The following is a 20,091-nucleotide window of genomic DNA, read 5'->3' as shown; positions in this document are numbered from 1 at the left end:
GTTATGCGAAACCAACCTTATGCCATTTTTATGAAATGTGAAATGTTATGTTAAAACTGCAGCCAGTTCCCAAATATGTCAGATCAGATTTAATGAGTCAAGCTTCAATAGACCACTGGAGCTGGTTGGTGCCTACATGCATTAAATGTGCTCTACAGGGGCCCGCCTTAGGGACTGCGTAATAATTAGTTAAACCATTAAACCTCCAGAGACCAGGACTGTCAGGATCTGACAGATACATTTCATTTCAGTCCGAGGACTAGCAGCAGCATTCGTGAAGAATGCGTCAGCCTCCGAAACGAAAGATCTCCTTCAACCGAAGGCTTCGGAAGATGTTACTGGGTCATCGTTAACATTGGTTCAAACAAATGCTCAATGACTGTAAAGTGCCGATATGAGCTAAAACAGCTGATTACAATTCAAAAGAAGCAGAAAAGTTAAAATGTTACTATACCAGAACTTCTCATTGGTATCCCGTCAATATGTCACGCACTTTTCATCATCAACAATTCATCACCAGCGACAATTCATGAAGAACTTCTCATCACAAACTTCTCATCAGCAACAATTCATCACCAGCGACAATTCATGAAGAACTTCTCATCACAAACTTCTCATCAGCGACAATTCATTAAGAACTTCTCATCACAAACTTCTCATCAGCAACAACTCATCACCAGACAATTCATGAAGAACTTCTCATCACAAACTTCTCATCAGCAACAACTCATCACCAGTGACAATTCATGAAGAACTTCTCATCACAAACTTCTCATCAGCAACAATTCATCACCAGTGACAATTCATGAAGAACTTCTCATCACAAACTTCTCATCAGCAACAATTCATCACCAGCGACAATTCATGAAGAACTTCTCATCACAAACTTCTCATCAGCAACAATTCATCACCAAGACAATTCATGAAGAACTTCTCATCACAAACTTCTCATCAGCAACAATTCATCACCAGCGACAACTCATGAAGAACTTCTCATCACAAACTTCTCATCAGCGACAATTCATTAAGAACTTCTCATCACAAACTTCTCATCAGCAACAACTCATCACCAGAGACAATTCATGAAGAACTCATCAGCAACATTTCATCACAAACTTCTCATCAGCAACAATTCATCACCAGAGACAATTCATGAAGAACTTCATCATCACAAACTTCTCACCAGCAACAATTCATCAAGAACTTCTCATCACAAACTTCTCATCAGCAACAATTCATCACCAGACAATTCATGAAGAACTTCTCATCACAAACTTCTCATCAGCAACAATCATCACCAAGAATGAAGAACTTCTCATCACAAACTTCTCATCAGCGACAATTCATTAAGAATTTCTCATCACAACTTCTCATCAGCGACAATTCATGAAGAACTTCTCATCACAAACTTCTCATCAGCAACAATTCATCACCAGTGACAATTCATGAAGAACTTCTCATCACAAACTTCTCATCAGCGACAATTCATGAAGAACTTCTCACCACAAACTTCTCATCAGCAACAATTCATCACCAGCGACAATTCATAAAGAACTTCTCATCACAAACTTCTCATCAGCAACAATTCATCACCAGTGACAATTCATGAAGAACTTCTCATCACAAACTTCTCATCAGCAACAATTCATCACCAGAGACAATTCATGAAGAACTTCTCATCACAAACTTCTCATCAGCGACAATTCATGAAGAACTTCTCATCACAAACTTCTCATCAGCAACAATTCATGACCAGAACAATTCATGAAGAACTTCTCATCACAAACTTCTCATCAGCGACAATTCATGAAGAACTTCTCATCACAAACTTCTCATCAGCAACAATTCATCACCAGAGACAATTCATGAAGAACTTCTCATCAAGAACTTCTCAATCACAAACTTCTCATCAGCGACAATTCATCAAGAACTTCTCATCACAAACTTCTCATCAGCAACAATTCATCACCAGTGACAATTCATGAAGAACTTCTCATCACAAACTTCTCATCAGCGACAATTCATGAAGAACTTCTCATCACAAACTTCTCATCAGCAACAATTCATCATCAGAACTTCTCATCACAAACTTCTCATCAGCGACAATTCATGAAGAACTTATCATCACAAACTTCTCATCACCAGTGACAATTCATGAAGAACTTCTCATCACAAACTTCTCATCAGCAACAATTCATCACCAGTGACAATTCATGAAGAACTTCTCATCACAAACTTCTCATCAGCGACAATTCATTAAGAATTTCTCATCACAAACTTCTCATCAGCGACAATTCATGAAGAACTTCTCATCACAAACTTCTCATCAGCAACAATTCATCACCAGTGACAATTCATGAAGAACTTCTCATCACAAACTTCTCATCAGCGACAATTCATGAAGAACTTCTCATCACAAACTTCTCATCAGCGACAATTCATGAAGAACTTCTCATCACAAACTTCTCATCAGCAACAATTCATCACCAGTGACAATTCATGAAGAACTTCTCATCACAAACTTCTCATCAGCGACAATTCATTAAGAACTTCTCATCACAAACTTCTCATCAGCAACAATTCATCACCAGCGACAATTCATGAAGAACTTCTCATCACAAACTTCTCATCAGCGACAATTCATGAAGAACTTCTCATCACAAACTTCTCATCACCAGAGACAATTCATGAAGAACTTCTCATCACAAACTTCTCATCAGCAACAATTCATCACCAGTGACAATTCATGAAGAACTTCTCATCACAAACTTCTCATCAGCGACAATTCATGAAGAACTTCTCATCACAAACTTCTCATCAGCGACAATTCATGAAGAACTTCTCATCACAAACTTCTCATCAGCAACAATTCATCACCAGTGACAATTCATGAAGAACTTTTCATCACAAACTTCTCATCAGCAACAATTCATCACCAGTGACAATTCATGAAGAACTTCTCATCACAAACTTCTCATCAGCAACAATTCATCACGGACAATAACTCACCGAGTAAGGCCACAATATATCATAAAAGCTGTGCTAAAAACAAATAGAGCTATAATATATCATAAATGACAGATCCAGTATGTATTCACTTACAAATTACATAAATAAAACCCATAATGTACTAACTTTTACTATTTCGTGACAACCCAACTAACAAACAAACAAGCAAAAAAAAAAACAAAAAAAAAATAACAAGTTTGTTTTTCAAACCTTTATTTTAACACTAGAAGCTCTGAAATTTCGAACTATCTACAAGCACCGCACCGGTCATTTTCACCTGTAGCGTTTCAAACTGGTGTGATATGATAATGTACACTCTGTGATGAATTGTACCTGGTGATGAACTGCTGGTGATGAACTGCTGGTGATAAATTGTTGGTGATAAATTGTTGGTGATGAATTGTTGGTGATAAATTGCCATAGACCCCTTGGCATTTGCCTTTAGAATCCTGGTTACAATTCACAGACTATGACAGTTGGACAATGGTCAGGCTCTATTGCTGGCTATCACAAGCTGAACAAAATTGCTCTCTGTCTTCAGGCTCTTTTAAAGGGGAGACGCAAGCCCTGTAGCACTGTACTCTGTGTCACTGTCAATGCAGGGACAAGCTGCTCCTCCAGTCTACCAGCCCTGACTCTCTTGTCTGCAGCACTGTACTCTGTGTCACTGTCAATGCAGGGACAAGCTGCTCCTCCAGTCTACCAGCCCTGACTCGCCTGTCTGCAGCACTGTACTCTGTGTCACTGTCAATGCAGGGACAAGCTGCTCCTGATGATTATGTGCGCAGTTATACAATGTGACATAGCCTTTATGAAGCCTTAGCATGTTTATTAATCTCAAGATCTGATCACTGCTAAACATGATAAAACCATAAAATAGGGGATGTGAGGTTTTGCACAGATATTTCTGGTTCCACAATCTCTATATACAAGCCCTCCTCAAACCCTCAATACACACACATTAAAATATGGCAGGATGCTTCGGAGACTGAGGAAACGCAATCACAAGCTTCGTGTCACGCACTGCTGGTTTCTTTAACCTTAAACAGGACCACCGGGTTGCCTCCTGAGACAAGGCAGAGCGGCTCAGGGTCTGATCTGTGATGCTGTGTACACAGCCAGCTGCAGTCAAAAGAGGCAAGAAGGCCAAAGCTGTTGACTGTGTCTGCGCCCTGATGTGTCTATAATGCAGATCCCAGTGGCTTACTGAAACGAGGAACTCAGCTGCAATAAACCACACACAGGGGTGAGACATCATGTGCAGGGTGTATCTAATTACTACAAGAGACGTCATGTCTTGCAGTTTGGGGAAGATGACCTCAAAGTGAGGCTTAATGGTTCTTTCTGCTTAAACTGTGCTAAATCATCCAGAACTTCAAAACACTCATTCAGATTTCTAGTTTAAAACAGGGCACTAGCCCAAATGTTTGCTTGCTTGACTTAGGTTCTTGTAGTTTTAACATAGCACTGCAAAAATATTTCTGTTATAATAAGGGAGACGCTCCACATGACATATTAACTTATTATAAATCACAGAAATAAAGATTGCACTCAGTAACTACTAATAAACATGTGATTTATAAATTGTGATGGTACAGGTAGCAACACTATAGTCTGAGATGTTTAGAGAGCTACTAGCCTGACATGAATGAACATGCAGGATGTTAACTGATTTTGAAACATAACCCTTAGCAGAGCTACTTTGAGGTTACCTGGAGAAGCCTAAGTGCCTTGACTGAATAGACTTCCTCATTCCATTGAAATCATGTGGCTGTTCAACTCTGCTTGTCACGCCTACTCAGACCTATCATACAAGCTCAAAGACAAGTAAAGACAGGTAAAGACAGATTTCGTGAAAAATGCCACAGTTTCCATACTAGAGTACGAGATCCCAGAAATATATATTAAAAAAAGATTCACATTTGAAGCTACTAACTTTAATATATAGGATCAGACTAACATTTTGAATAGGTGTCATATGTCTCCAGGTTTCCTATTTGTTTTCTGTTACTCATAATCTTGCATTTCTCTAAGAACAAAGACTGTTAAAACGTACCCCCAAAAATCCTTGTCCCAACTGGAATTTTTTGTAAACTATAGGAAAGCACTATACACTCAACCAACCCCAAACCGCATGCAGGGAGCTTATATACAGTGTGTTGCACAACTATGCAAACACAGGGCACTTGATTAAATGCAAAAAGTTTCCTTAAGCAGATTTCCTGTGATCGCAATCAACGTCATTGCATGTGTCCCAGTGGTTGAAAACGCTGGCCCCATCTGTCTGTTGCTGTGGAAAATACGGAACATTTCATTTCACCCTGTGTATTTGTCATAAAGACGGCCGAGTGGTGACGTCAGAACCAGGAAATTAATACACCGAGACAAGACTGATGAAGTGAAATGATGAAGATGCTTGCTTGCGCCGGTTTATTGTAAAGAAAAGGATTAAACAAACAGAAGACACAGGACATACCAGCAGGCATTCACCCTCTGCTGGTAGACAGGGACCCAGCAGGCATTCACCCTCTGCTGGTGGACGGGGACCCAGCAGGCATTAACCCTCTGCTGGTGGACAGGGACCCAGCAGGCATTCACCCTCTGCTGGTGGACTTGGCCGAGGCAAAGGCAGCTCCAGCTCCTGCTGCTTTGTTCCTGCCAATGGAGGTGGTTGAGGAGTGTAGTTTCCTGGCGACGGAGGTGGGAGCAGCGTGTAGTCTACCCTTGTTAAAGGGGACTGGTGCGGCTCTCCCTCACTTGCAGGGGACTGGTGCAGCTCTCCCTCACTTGCAGGGGACTGGTTCTGCTCTCCCTCCTGCTCTGGAGACAGCGGTGGGACCTCTCCCTCTAGCGTGGGGGACGGTAGCAACGGCTCCTCTTCCTCTGGTGATGGCTCCTCTCCCTCTGGAGGCAAAACCAGCAGGCATTCTTCCTCTGCTGTTGGATACTTGGGCAGTGGATGCTCTGCCTTCCTCTTCCCCTTTCCCCTTCTCTGCCACCTCCTCACCTTCCTCTCCTGGGCCAGTTCCTCCTCTCCATACTGCCTAGGGCATGTGGCTAACGTGTGCCTATAAGCCCCACAGCCAGGGCATAACTCTGCCACGAGGTTCTTTAAAAAAACCTCCCAGCTGATGGTGGGGGAAGACTGAGGCGACCCCTGCTCCTCCCTCTCCTGATGAACAGGGCAGCGGGCCACGTAGTGCTCACCTCCGCAGATGGGGCATAGTTGGAGTAGCTGTCCGAGGGGGTACCAGGGGCAGTTGGTGCTAGAATTCCCCGGCTCAGCGCAGCAGTAACACCCGGGCTGCTGTTCCTTCGGCTGGTGTTGTGGCTGCTGCCTTCTGCCCTTCTTTCTCATCTTTGTTCTTTTTTTTCACGAAAACACCTCTCCTGGTCTGACGCTTGGAGGCGCTGTTATCTCACTCTGACACCACGTGTCACAAAGACAGCCGAGTGGTGACGTCAGAAGCAGGAAATGAATACGCCGAGACAAGACAGGTGAAGTGAAATGATGAAGACTCTTGCTTGCGCCGGTTTATTGTAGATAAAAGGTTTAAACAAACAGAAGACACAGGATATGACACTTTACACCGAAACAAAAAGACAAACAAAAACGGACTAACACTTAACAAACGGTGAGCAGATAGACCCACTAACAAACACGGAGAGTTTAAATAAACAAGTACTAGCAATTGATATATAACTCGAACTTGGTTTCTCCTTCTCTCTCTCCCGTTCCCTACTCACCGAACACCCAACAACCCTGAGTGAGTAAAACGTGCCTCTATATATACTGTTGTGCTGGGATTCAATTACCAATTAATTATTCACTTGAATCCCAGCACGTGAATTAATTATGTTCAACCTCGTGCTCTCATATTAACTACTTTAAATGCACGTAAAATGATGTACAATCCCGTGCCTAAATACAATTATACATTTTTAAACACACGTAAAACACGGACCCGTTTATATCCCATGTACCAATGCCTATACACCAACATTTAACACACCAGTGAGTGTGAGAAGCAGGTAGCCTGAAAGAGGCATTGGAATGATTTAGTATACACTCGAGATTCCATTGGGAACTCCCAGGAACTGCATTTCTGGACATGACTTTTATTGCTGATTCCTAGAAAAATAGCTGGCATTTACAAAACCAAACCAGGCCTCCAGGGGATTTCAATATATTTGCATTATTGATATCCTGATGCATTTTCAATGCAGCTGAAGCATCATACGCATGATGTGGAATATCATGTAGCAAATAATTGGGCCAAGATGTTATTATTATGCTGACTTCATTTAAAGCACAACTTATCATACAGTATTAAGACGTAGGCACTGTTTTGTGTTGTTCACCACATTGCTTGCAGAACTTTTGGTAGCACTTTACATTGAATCTCTATTTACTGTGTATTTACATAGTAGTTACATAGTTACAATGTACTTAACATATAAATATTTGTGCTCCATAAATGAAAGTACACAACTGTATCAGAAAAGTGTTCGGGTTTAGAGTTAGGGCTAGGGGGGGTTAGGGTTAGAGTTAGAGTTAGGGTTAGGGTTAAGGGTTAGGGTTAAGGATGGGATTAGGGTTATGTCGTGAAAAAAATGTACACATTAAGTACATTGTAATGTGCATAATAACATTGTAATTATGTGTAACTATGCATGTATTTACTGAGTAACAGTTATGAAAAAACACAGTAATTAGCGACACTAAATGTGTTAAACAACTTTTCACTTTGTGTCCACCAGCTTGTTTTTGGCACAATTTTCAGTAAGGAACCTAATTCTACTGTAAAGAGACAATGTGGTTTCTTGTGCAGATGCAGTATTACTGTACTGCGTTACAAGATGCAAGTTATTTTTTATGTTACTTTTCAATTACCTCAGGCAATGCTTACAATAGCTTTTAGTTCTTGCAATATACTTGTAAGGTAAACCATGAGAAGAATAGCAAGGTATGGTAAAGCGTATTAAAAAATATGGCAAACCAGGGTAAACTGCATTAAATGTACAGTATAACCATGGGAAATCTGCAAAAATATCATGCAAAAATAAAGGGTATACTTTTATTAGGGTAGGCCCACCTTATATCTTTTCACATTTTGCGATGTCTAGCCTGATATACAGTACTGTACACAAGACAGAGACATATGTAAAGAAATGACAAGTTATATTATTGCAAAATACATTTGTATTATTAATTTTTTAAAGGCAATAAAAGCATCAGAATATAAATGAAAAGCTGTTGCAAAGTTGCTAGAAGTATCTGGAGAGTTATTACTTTATAACTATTTTCCCTTGTCACAGACGGTTCTGGCACGTCCCTTTTGTGATATAAGTTATTAGGTCCTTTTGCATGGAAGGCCTTTGTTTCAAGGGTGTGCAGTTTTTTGATGGACCCAGATTCAGTTAAATGTGTTTGCCCACTGACAATGGGAATGGCAATTCAGAGATGGGAGTCTAACTGATAAGATTTAAGTTTTTTGCAGGTATCAAGCTTTTAAAGACACACCTGTGGTGGTTTTGACAGTCTCACTGAGAGCAGAAATTGACCTAAGACACTCTCAGCTACTGGAAGCAGGCTGATCTTTGGGACAGAAATTGAACATTTGTGAAACTGCAACAAATATTGTGATGACTGTAATGTATTTGAAAGAATATAAAGTCAGCAAAAATATTAAACAAATTGTTAAAACACATTATTCAGAAAAATATTTATAATGTATTCTGTATTAGTCTATATATTATTAGTGAACGTATAAGGTCAGGTCGACCTGCTGAAAGTTCAAAACCTCCCTTATCAGGCAAAAGCATCTTTTTTAATTACAAAAAATGAAAGTATTTAAATAGAAGACTGAGATTTTAAAAACAAGAAACATAATATAATACTTTTAGTAAATTCATGATGATGTTAGTCTGTATCAAAGTATAGCAGTCCTAAGTTTTAACATTCAGGGTTGATTTTCTGCCAAGCAGGTGCCTAATTAAAAAATAACCTCTTGCCTTCTGCTATATCAGTGGAGTAAAATAAAATTACAATTTATAAAAGAGACAGCTATATTGAAGTATCTGAATTAGAAATACATGTTATAAAATCATTTAAAGTTAACCTGTTATACAAATACAATTATTATTGTTGAAAGAGCATATTACAGTTAAAAATGAGAGATGTTCAGTGCTAACTGAAACTCTCAGAATATTGTAATAATTTTACTGTGTTTTAAAGAATATGAAACCAACATAAATAATATTGCAGCAAATTATGAACAGGTTACAATGATTTGAACTAAGAAAACTGAACAAGTGTTAATGTTAGAAAAAAAGCTTGTCTGTATGCCTTTGTTATTAGAGTGCTCATACACTCTTGGAAGCTGGTCAGACTTAAAAATAGGGCCTTCTCTATGTTTAAATTAATAAAGATTATCGTGCGGGGAAGCCTGTAACCTTGGCAAAAGCAGGCATCTGGGGAAACTAAACACAGAGGCTAAGTATTGCAAATTGAGATAAAGAAAAAGCAACCCTTTCTATGTAGAGCAATGTTTAAAAGTAAAAAAGCAATGTTATATCTGTTTGATTTTATTGCAACTAAGACACTTAAAAAGTATTTTGGTCTAATAAGGAACAGAATGAAATAAACTCTCTGAAGAGAAACAGCAGGTTTTAAGTAAATAAACAGAATTTTTGAACTAACAAGTGTTTTTGCCTGTGTGGGGCTTTAGTGTAATAAAAATAGCAATAACAACAGAGGTCTTAATAATGCTGTTATATTTCTCAATATTAACAAGCCTATAGTCAAGTTTCTTATTTAGAGTAGTAAGCTTGATCTGAAAGTAATCTTTAAGCTAAACACAGGTATTCTGGAATAATTAAAACAGAATATAAGTGTAAATGTGTTATTATAACAGAAGAACTGTTAAGTTTGAATATAAGACAATAAAGTGTAAACTGTATTTAATAATGTTAGAACACAGAGGACTTATTGAAGGAAAATAACTAATTTTGTGACCTCTTCTTTATCTGCTCATAGCAAGGCTGTTACTTTTTGATAACAGAATAAGGGAGTATGTGGTGTAATGTCCATTCTCGTCATTATATTATAGAAATGAATGAAAACTTGGCAGCCGAAGTGAGCATTTCATTTAAATTAGAAGAGTTGTCTACAGTATAAGCTCTTACCAAGAAGGTAGCAACTTTAATTGGGATGATGTTTGTAAGCAAAAATATGGAGGCTGTTGTATTACAAAAGAAAAATCAACTTTTGGACAGAGTTACATTTAAAACTAAAAAAGCCACAGTGATGCATTTATTTAAGTTTTACTGCAGTAATAAACAGAAGTGTTTATTTACAGGGAAACTAAGTGTAGAGTTTAAAAGTGAAAGAATTAAAAGTTTGTCTCAGACACACAGTATAATTCTGGAAGGGCATTAGACCTTCAAAAGATAAAGCTTAGCCTTTGGCACCTCAAAGCAGGATCTGATGTTGACCCTTAAAAGTGGGATTTGCCAACCTTGAATGATAACCAATGGAAGGTGCTTGAAGAAAGATAGGAGTATGTTCCTCATTGTCTTAAGAAAATAATAAGAGCTTAGTTATAAAAATTAGGATGTAAGCTTTTTTTATTATCTGAAAAGATACCAGTCTGAGGCATCTCTAAATCCAGTCAAAAAATGACTTTGTACAGTGAATTTGGAAAAGCGTTTGCAGTAGAGTTTCAAATTAATTTAAAAAACTAGTCTTGCAGGTAGACAGAGTGTCTCAAACCTGCTTGCCCAGGGGATTTTTAGAAACAAAGAGAGGACAGGCTTAGTCTAAGCATGGTACAGTTAATATGAGACTATTACATTTAACATGTTCATTATAGCCTGAATTTCAATAAAAAGAACTGGACTGGCCACTGTATGCTTAGTAGTTTTATTCAAAGTCTTATCATAAACATATTTTTGACCCAGGTTAATATAATCAAACCCCACTCAAGTATCACTCGACTTGCTAACTACAAGTTGTGTGGTCCATGCTCTGAGGATCTCTAAAAAAGCTGGTTGCTGTTTGGTTGTATTCAGAAGTCTGCCTTTAAAGACAGCTCTTGTTTTAACATTGTATTCTACAACTACACTTCCATATGGTGGAAGGTAAGAACAATTTTTAACAATTGTTCTAATTTATATTGATGCATTGCTATAAGCTATAGGATTTATGTTTTAGCTTTGGAGAGTGATATATTGGATGTTTTAGGATTAGCGGTGGATGCTTTAGCAGTTTGCATGGCTAGCCTAAGGTCTGAGTATGTGATAACCATACATGTATTACTGTGTTAAAATATTAATGCTGTTAAACCTATAAAGGCACTGGAATCACCCAGACTGTCTATTGCTTGGGATTTGCTGTGGTCTGCAACCACCCAATTCATTTTTAAGCATTTAATAAACAGAAGGACACTATTACTGCTCTGATTTGTTACAACTTCAAAGAAATGAGTGATTTTCTTGATTATTAAAAGTTGTCTAAATACATTGCTAGCCCAGTACATGAACAATCTGCTACAGGAGTCCAAAACATCTCTTTCCTTCTTAAAAGTCTCTCCTGAGCTTAAGAGTGTTCTCAGAGCAATAAAAGAAGTATGTAAGAAATCTGACACCCTGTTGAGATTAGCATTAAGTAATTGTATGTTAAGAACTAATTATGTCTTTGTTCACAAGACAACACTATTGAGAGATGCGTAATTGCAGTTGCTACTAATAAATAAATACTGTAAATAAATACATTCACTAATTTATCTAGCCTACTGCTCAATAAGAAAAGTCAGTGAATAACCGCTTGTGACAGAGAAAGAATGAATCTTGGTTATAAATCTCCCTCCCGACCTGTGAGGGTGTTGTGTAAAGGGAACAGAGTGCTCCAGACTAGATGGTCTGACAATTCGCTCCAGGGAAAGGTGGATGTCGGCCAGCTAGAAAGGGGGCTAAGCCAGAAGGGAAGCAATGTGGCAACCACGGATTAGAGGAGAAACGGTTGCTCTCACTAACCAAGGGGCGTGACTGATGGTACAAAAGGGGACATGGCTAAGTGATCTGTTCCTTTGTTATGGTTGCAAGCGATCCCATGAAGGAGTAATAAAGTAACCGTGAGTGTTTAGTGTTTGTTTTGTTGTGACTAATTGTACTCCTTTGTTCTTATTAGATGGCTAACACGTACCGGGAGCTGTAGCTTAAGGCAAGCACCAACCTGGACAACAACTGTACACTAATGAATTGTATTTCACCACTACTCATTAGCACTCACTCTGGACTTGAGAGCATGTGTGTGTGTTTGTGTGTGTTCTGCTGTGTTTATTATTTCAGGACTGTAACCCATGGTTTGGAACAGTGCAATACACATTGCTGTGTATTGCGTGGGATTATTCTTTGTGGTCGCCAGACTGGGATTACAAAATAAATGTCTGTTTAGATTGTAAACTTTGCTGTCTGTATTCTGTTTTGTAATCACATCGACTCTACACCTGCGCACTGCAACCCACTTTTCCACACTGCTGTAGTAGGCTTAGTGAACTAAACAAACCAAGTACTGTGTATGGATATATACAGTGTACACAATACAGAGCTCCATGTTCAGTGTGTGGATATTATATACACAGTGTACACAATACAGAGCTCCATGTTCAGTGTGTGGATATTATATACACAGTGTACACAATACAGAGCTCCATGTTCAGTGTGTGGATATTATATACGCAGTGTACACAATACAGAGCTCCATGTTCAGTGTGTGGATATTATATACACAGTGTACACAATACAGAGCTCCATGTTCAGTGTGTGGATATATACACAGTGTACACAATACAGAGCTCCATGTTCAGTGTGTGGATATATACACAGTGTACACAATACAGAGCTCCATGTTCAGTGTGTGGATATTATATACGCAGTGTACACAATACAGAGCTCCATGTTCAGTGTGTGGATATTATATACGCAGTGTACACAATACAGAGCTCCATGTTCAGTGTGTGGATATTATATACACAGTGTACACAATACAGAGCTCCATGTTCAGTGTGTGGATATATACACAGTGTACACAATACAGAGCTCCATGTTCAGTGTGTGGATATATACACAGTGTACACAATACAGAGCTCCATGTTCAGTGTGTGGATATTATATACGCAGTGTACACAATACAGAGCTCCATGTTCAGTGTGTGGATATTATATACACAGTGTACACAATACAGAGCTCCATGTTCAGTGTGTGGATATTATATACGCAGTGTACACAATACAGAGCTCCATGTTCAGTGTGTGGATATATACACAGTGTACACAATACAGAGCTCCATGTTCAGTCCTTCTGATTGGTGGCATTGAGACTGGGTATCTCATATTGAGGTGAAAAATATGTGCTTGAAAACTTGGCTCAGAACTTGCTTTTATGGGTCTGTGCATTAATAATAAATGTCCAGTTTAAGTGTTGCATTGTTTCACTCAAAATTGTACTCGTGGAGCACCGTATTACAAATCATCTGGCCTATTTCACACTAAATTCAACCACCGTTTAGCATCTTCACCTCTCCTCTGGTAGCAATCTTGATATATTTTACTCTGAAGTGCATTTTCTTGCTGTTGTATATATTTTGGAGTAATTTGTGTACTAGCTTGTTCATTCTCTTACATTTCTTACACTCTCCAGTGGTTGAGCGATTACATTTGATGTGTCATGCACCGCTTTCATGTATTGAATTGTACAGAAATAATTTTAATTATGTAGACCATACCATTAAGACATGTGTAGTGTAGTTTCTACTACTAGTTCAAAAAATACATATATGCATATAGAAACATTCATACTCTACATACATACATACATACGTACTTTTTTAAAAATGATTATTATGTTTCCTATCAGTGAGATGAGGTTAAAAGCAATAACCAGGAATGCAAGCAAGCCGCTCTCTTTGCATAGCAGTTAAGATAAGAACAAAAGCCTCACACCCAGCCTCCCCCTGTTACACATTAAATACAGGCATATATATCGGCTATATATATATATATATATATATATATATATATATATATATATATATATATAATATAACATTTCTAATCCAAACATGTTTACATTTCCTAAACATGAGCTTTTACAGATTTTAGGACTGCGATACAGTATACAGCCTGTGTTTTTGAAACAACAGGACAGGCAGTTTTGTGTGATGCACTGCTGTTACAGATATTTCTGAACCCTGCTGGAGGGATAAGTAAATGGGATATGAACGTGACCAGCAGGATCAATCCTGTTGTTAATATCTTCACTTGTGAGCAGCTGTGTTTCGGTCCCAGTTTATTACCCTGATATCAAGCCTACTGGAAGGGTCAGTGTCTCAATGGGAACAGACTGTACTTCTCCACTCAGGTCAGCTCATAGTCTGTTTGCTTCCCAATTGCATCGACACTTTAAAGAGGTTACAACTAACAACTGGGTGGGAAACTGTCTCTACTTAAACCACAAGCCACTCTTTCAGCAAACTGTCTCCACTGAAACCATGCGCAACTCTTTCAGGAAACTGTCTCCACTGAAACCATGCGCAACTCTTTTAGCAAACTGTCTCCACTGAAACCATGCACCACTCTTTCAGGAAACTGTCTCCACTGAAACCATGTGCCACTCTTTCAGGAAACTGTCTCCACTGAAACCATGCACCACTCTTTCAGGAAACTGTCTCCACTGAAACCATGCGCCGCTCTTTCAGCAAACTGTCTCCACTGAAACCATGTGCCACTCTTTCAGGAAACTGTCTCCACTGAAACCATGCACCACTCTTTCAGGAAACTGTCTCCACTGAAACCATGCGCCGCTCTTTCAGCAAACTGTCTCCACTGAAACCATGTGCCGCTCTTTCAGCAAACTGTCTCCACTGAAACCATGCGCCACTCTTTCAGCAATCGAAACCAAATACACAGTAGCTCTTTTCAGTTTCGATTCCCTTTGGAATTTCAATATTTACTGACATATCCGTGTCCAAACACCGTTTCCCCTTTTATTTATACTGAGCCATTGCTGGGCTGGCTTTAGGTGGCTACATTACTGCTGTGTGCTGGCGAGGGATGTGCTGTGGGTTATGCAAATTACATTGGCACAATGCATCTTGGGGGAACTTTCTAGTGCAGAATTACCCCGAACAAGTAATCTATAATGGCAATGCAGGCAGTGGTGGCGCCATTATTATATGATGTCATGACAATGGCATATAATCATGGCTATCCAGCCCCATTTGCTACATGAGTCATTCTTGGTCTGGTCACACAGTATCATTTTACACTTATATCATTTTAATAACTATGGAGCAGACAAATTCCAACCTACAGGTTGCAGTTATTGTATTTATTTCATGAACAGTTTTCCCATAAAGAAATTGCAGTACTGTAAATAACAGGTATTGGGTCCCACAATGTGGTGTAGTGGAGAGGTGGTAATGTGAACAAAATGAAAGCACTTGCAGCTTCCAACCACCATAGCCTCTATTCTCAGTGCTGTTGACAATGAGTGTGACTGGGATGGTGGCAAGTATAAAGGATTAATAGTCAAGTTTTTTTTCGTTTTTTTTTTTTTTTTTTCTGTTTTGTTTATATTATTATTACTACTCTTGACGTTGCACCAGTCTAAAAAATATATTTTAAATATTAATAGCAGCAGAATTTGTGTCTCTGCAGAATCCAGTACAGTTTCCACTCCAGTCCTGACAGGTCGTTCTGCTACAGGTACAAGGGAATCACTAACTGCTTTAGGACTGGGTGGAGGAAGAAGTTTATTACCCTGATATCAAGCCTACTGGAAGGGTCAGTGTCTCAATGGGAACAGACTGTACTTCTCCACTCAGGTCAGCTCATAGTCTGTTTGCTTCCCAATTGCATCGACACTTTAAAGAGGTTACAACTAACAACTGGGTGGGAAACTGTCTCTACTTAAACCACAAGCCACTCTTTCAGCAAACTGTCTCCACTGAAACCATGCGCAACTCTTTCAGGAAACTGTCTCCACTGAAACCATGCGCAACTCTTTTAGCAAACTGTCTCCACTGAAACCATGCACCACTCTTTCAGGAAACTGTCTCCACTGAAACCATGTGCCACTCTTTCAGGAAACTGTCTCCACTGAAACCATGCACCACTCTTTCAGGAAACTGTCTCCACTGAAACCATGCGCCGCTCTTTCAGCAAACTGTCTCCACTGAAACCATGTGCCGCTCTTTCAGCAAACTGTCTCCACTGAAACCATGCGCCACTCTTTCAGCAATCGAAACCAAATACACAGTAGCTCTTTTCAGTTTCGATTCCCTTTGGAATTTCAATATTTACTGACATATCCGTGTCCAAACACCGTTTCCCCTTTTATTTATACTGAGCCATTGCTGGGCTGGCTTTAGGTGGCTACATTACTGCTGTGTGCTGGCGAGGGATGTGCTGTGGGTTATGCAAATTACATTGGCACAATGCATCTTGGGGGAACTTTCTAGTGCAGAATTACCCCGAACAAGTAATCTATAATGGCAATGCAGGCAGTGGTGGCGCCATTATTATATGATGTCATGACAATGGCATATAATCATGGCTATCCAGCCCCATTTGCTACATGAGTCATTCTTGGTCTGGTCACACAGTATCATTTTACACTTATATCATTTTAATAACTATGGAGCAGACAAATTCCAACCTACAGGTTGCAGTTATTGTATTTATTTCATGAACAGTTTTCCCATAAAGAAATTGCAGTACTGTAAATAACAGGTATTGGGTCCCACAATGTGGTGTAGTGGAGAGGTGGTAATGTGAACAAAATGAAAGCACTTGCAGCTTCCAACCACCATAGCCTCTATTCTCAGTGCTGTTGACAATGAGTGTGACTGGGATGGTGGCAAGTATAAATTATTAAATGTAAAGTTTTTTTTAGTTTTTTGGAGTTTTTTTTCTGTTTTGTTTATATTGTTATTACTACTCTTGACGTTGCACCAGTCTAAAAAATATATTTTAAATATTAATAGCAGCAGAATTTGTGTCTCTGCAGAATCCAGTACAGTTTCCACTCCAGTCCTGACAGGTCGTTCTGCTACAGGTACAAGGGAATCACTAACTGCTTTAGGACTGGGTGGAGGAAGAAATGGTTGGAAACGGAATTGGTCTCCAAAGGGACTGCATTTTTGTGCCTTTAAAAACCATCAACTTCAACTGATACAATGCCTTTTCATGCCAAGCAGCTCAAAGCACTTTACAGAAGAATTACAAAGATTATTCAAAAGAAAAATGTAGCTTCAGTTTAACAAGGTGAAAGATAAGGAGGTGTACTTCTAAAATAAACTATACATTTAATGACAAATGTTTCAATACAATACAATACAAATATATTTTTATAGAGCGCCCATCATGACATCGCATCTCAGAACACTGTACAAAATTATAAAACAAAACAAGAGAGCTCATGTGTACAATACACTCCAGCTACAACCATGTATACAAAAGCAAAATTGTAAAAAGATGTTTTCAATTTAGACTGTTTCAACCTGCCTAATATAATCTGAAATAGAGTTCCACAAACGAGGACAAAATAGCAAAATGTTGTGGCTCCAGCTGATTTCGATGATTTTTTGGAACAACTAAGAGAATTCTGCATTTTTTCATCTCAAAGAACGAATAGGAATATACAGAGTTGGTAGTTCTTGGAGATAGGATGGCCCTAATCCATGAAGGACCTTATAAATTCAAATTGATTCAGTAACTCACTGGTAATCCTGGTGTACAGCATCCCTGTACACCAGGACAAAGACTAGTCCTTCAGTCTTTCTCAATGTCATCATATACAAATATTGGCAATCAAAGGGTTTGTCACCGGATTTACAATTGAAGTTCCTTTTAGTATTTCTAAATGAAGCATTTTATGGTTCTGGGTGATCCCTAGGCTAGACAGAGAGTTCCACAGAGATGGTGTCAAATGGCTGAAAGAACAGTCCTAATGTGCCATCCTTAGGGGCCGTGTGGCAGGGCAATTGCCCTGCACAATGGTAAATTACTGTTAGTGTAATTTTGGTATATGTGGGAATGGGTTTGTTGTGTGTCATTTTGGAGTTGATTTGTATGATTGAATTATTCTTTACAGACGGCCGCTTGATTGAGGTTGGTTGAGGGGGAAGGCAGCAAGTGATTTGCTGTGCTGGTACTCAATCAGCAGGTGGGCGGGTCTTGCCCGAGTGTCATCAGTTTAAAAACATCCGCGGGAGATAGCCGGGGACGGTTGCAAGGTGCCGTTTTCACGTCACCTTTGATTTATAGTTTGTTGTGTTGTGTTTTATATTGCACTTTTTGTACAGCTTGTTGTAATGGTCCTCTGTGCGTTACCATCGCTGATAACGTCACATGACCACTTTTATTTACTTTCATTTGTGTTTGTGTTAATAAAACCTGCGCGCCCGTGCTGGCGTTTCAATTCTACCCCCGGTTGTCTCTCTGTATGCTTGATCAGCAGCTACCCACGCACGTGACACGAGCAAGACCATGTCACAGGCTGGTATAAAAGGAGGGCAGCCTCAGATGACCTCTGCTGGTGTTTAAGCACATAGAGGGTAACTTGATCAAAAATACAGCTTTAGACCAGGATTCTGAAGGCCTTTAATGCACAAAGGGACATGTGCACTGTATTAAGGTCTTTACAACATGGACACACCTTTGGGTCTTTAATTTAACCTTCTTTGTTGTGTGTTACTTGTTTCGTAAGTCAAATAGTTTTATAGTTTTTATGGGAATACAGCAAATTGCATTACAGTGTAAAGGTGTGGATCTGGCTGAATATGTCCTGAGGATGCCTGCTCAGTTCTGCAAACTGTAAATGCGTGTCAAAAAATAAATTATAGGATGCTGCACTATTTAAAGGCTGCTGGTAGACTGGAATAGCATTGCTAAGCATCCCTTGAGCATTGAGAACATTCATTCTACAGTATTGCAAGGCATAGTGGTGAGTACTTCACTGCAACATATATAGACAGACTGTGAAGTATATCCTGGTAGCTTCTAAGATTAGCAAGCAATGCCTTAATAATTAATAATGTTTTACTTAAACACACATCACTTGGTATTTTCAATTTGACTGCAGGAGTAAAAGAGAAAGGTGGAGCTCACCATTGCACAAAGCTATAGCTTTGCCTGTAGCGTTTATTTTCAGACCTGACCTAGATCTTTCAGCATTCACTAGCTAGAACCAAGCCTTACAGAGAAAGGTATGTACTGTACAGGAGGCGCACAGCATGTCTCTCTGGTCTGCAGGACGACAGGATGAACGTCAGTGCTTCTGAGCGCTTGCAAGTGCAGTTTTTTTTAAAAACTGCAGTGTTCTGCAATCATGTCGAATTTTACAATCAAAGAGTATTGCTCAGTATATGCTTCCAATTTCCATCCATAGTTTCACTTTCTTTTCACTTTCAAAATGTAAGTCTTGTTGGCAGTCCACTTGGTTTGCCTTGTGTAAATTCTGTTTTGGCTGTAGGCACATGCTTCCTCTCCCCCTTGGAATGTAGTGAAGCTACATATTTGTACTATATGAAACAGGGTGGAGGCTGGACATGAATCAGCAACCCCGCACTCTGCAAACAAGCATCTCAATCACAATGCAAAAGAGCCGGACTCGTCTACATGCATGGTTATTTAACCCTCCTCTCCTCTCACCTCATCGACAGGGGACAGGATAGAATCTGAAATGACAGTGCATCTCACAACAATGCCCATTACATATAGATTCAATTGCTATGGCTTTATTTAATTATACAAGTTCTATTAGTGCAGCACCTCCCTGTGCAGTGCTTGATGCACTTGATCAATAAAGTAAATTCAATTATCAAGCTGAAACAAAGTCTCCCTAGCTCCTTTACTCATAATAACCCATTTCACATGGTTACAGTTAAAAGAAGTTTTAGAACAAAAAGTAAGAAGAAAGAAAAAAATCCTACATGTAGAATATTACACAGGAAGGAAGACAAGAGAATCTGTGGATTGTTTCCTCTAAATCCCTTCGAGGAAAGAGTTACAAAAATAC

Source organism: Polyodon spathula, chromosome 8 (genome assembly GCF_017654505.1).
Source record: "Polyodon spathula isolate WHYD16114869_AA chromosome 8, ASM1765450v1, whole genome shotgun sequence".
NCBI lineage: Eukaryota > Metazoa > Chordata > Actinopteri > Acipenseriformes > Polyodontidae > Polyodon > Polyodon spathula.
The sequence above is the reverse complement of the archived record's forward strand: the minus strand, read 5'-3'. Positions refer to the sequence as shown.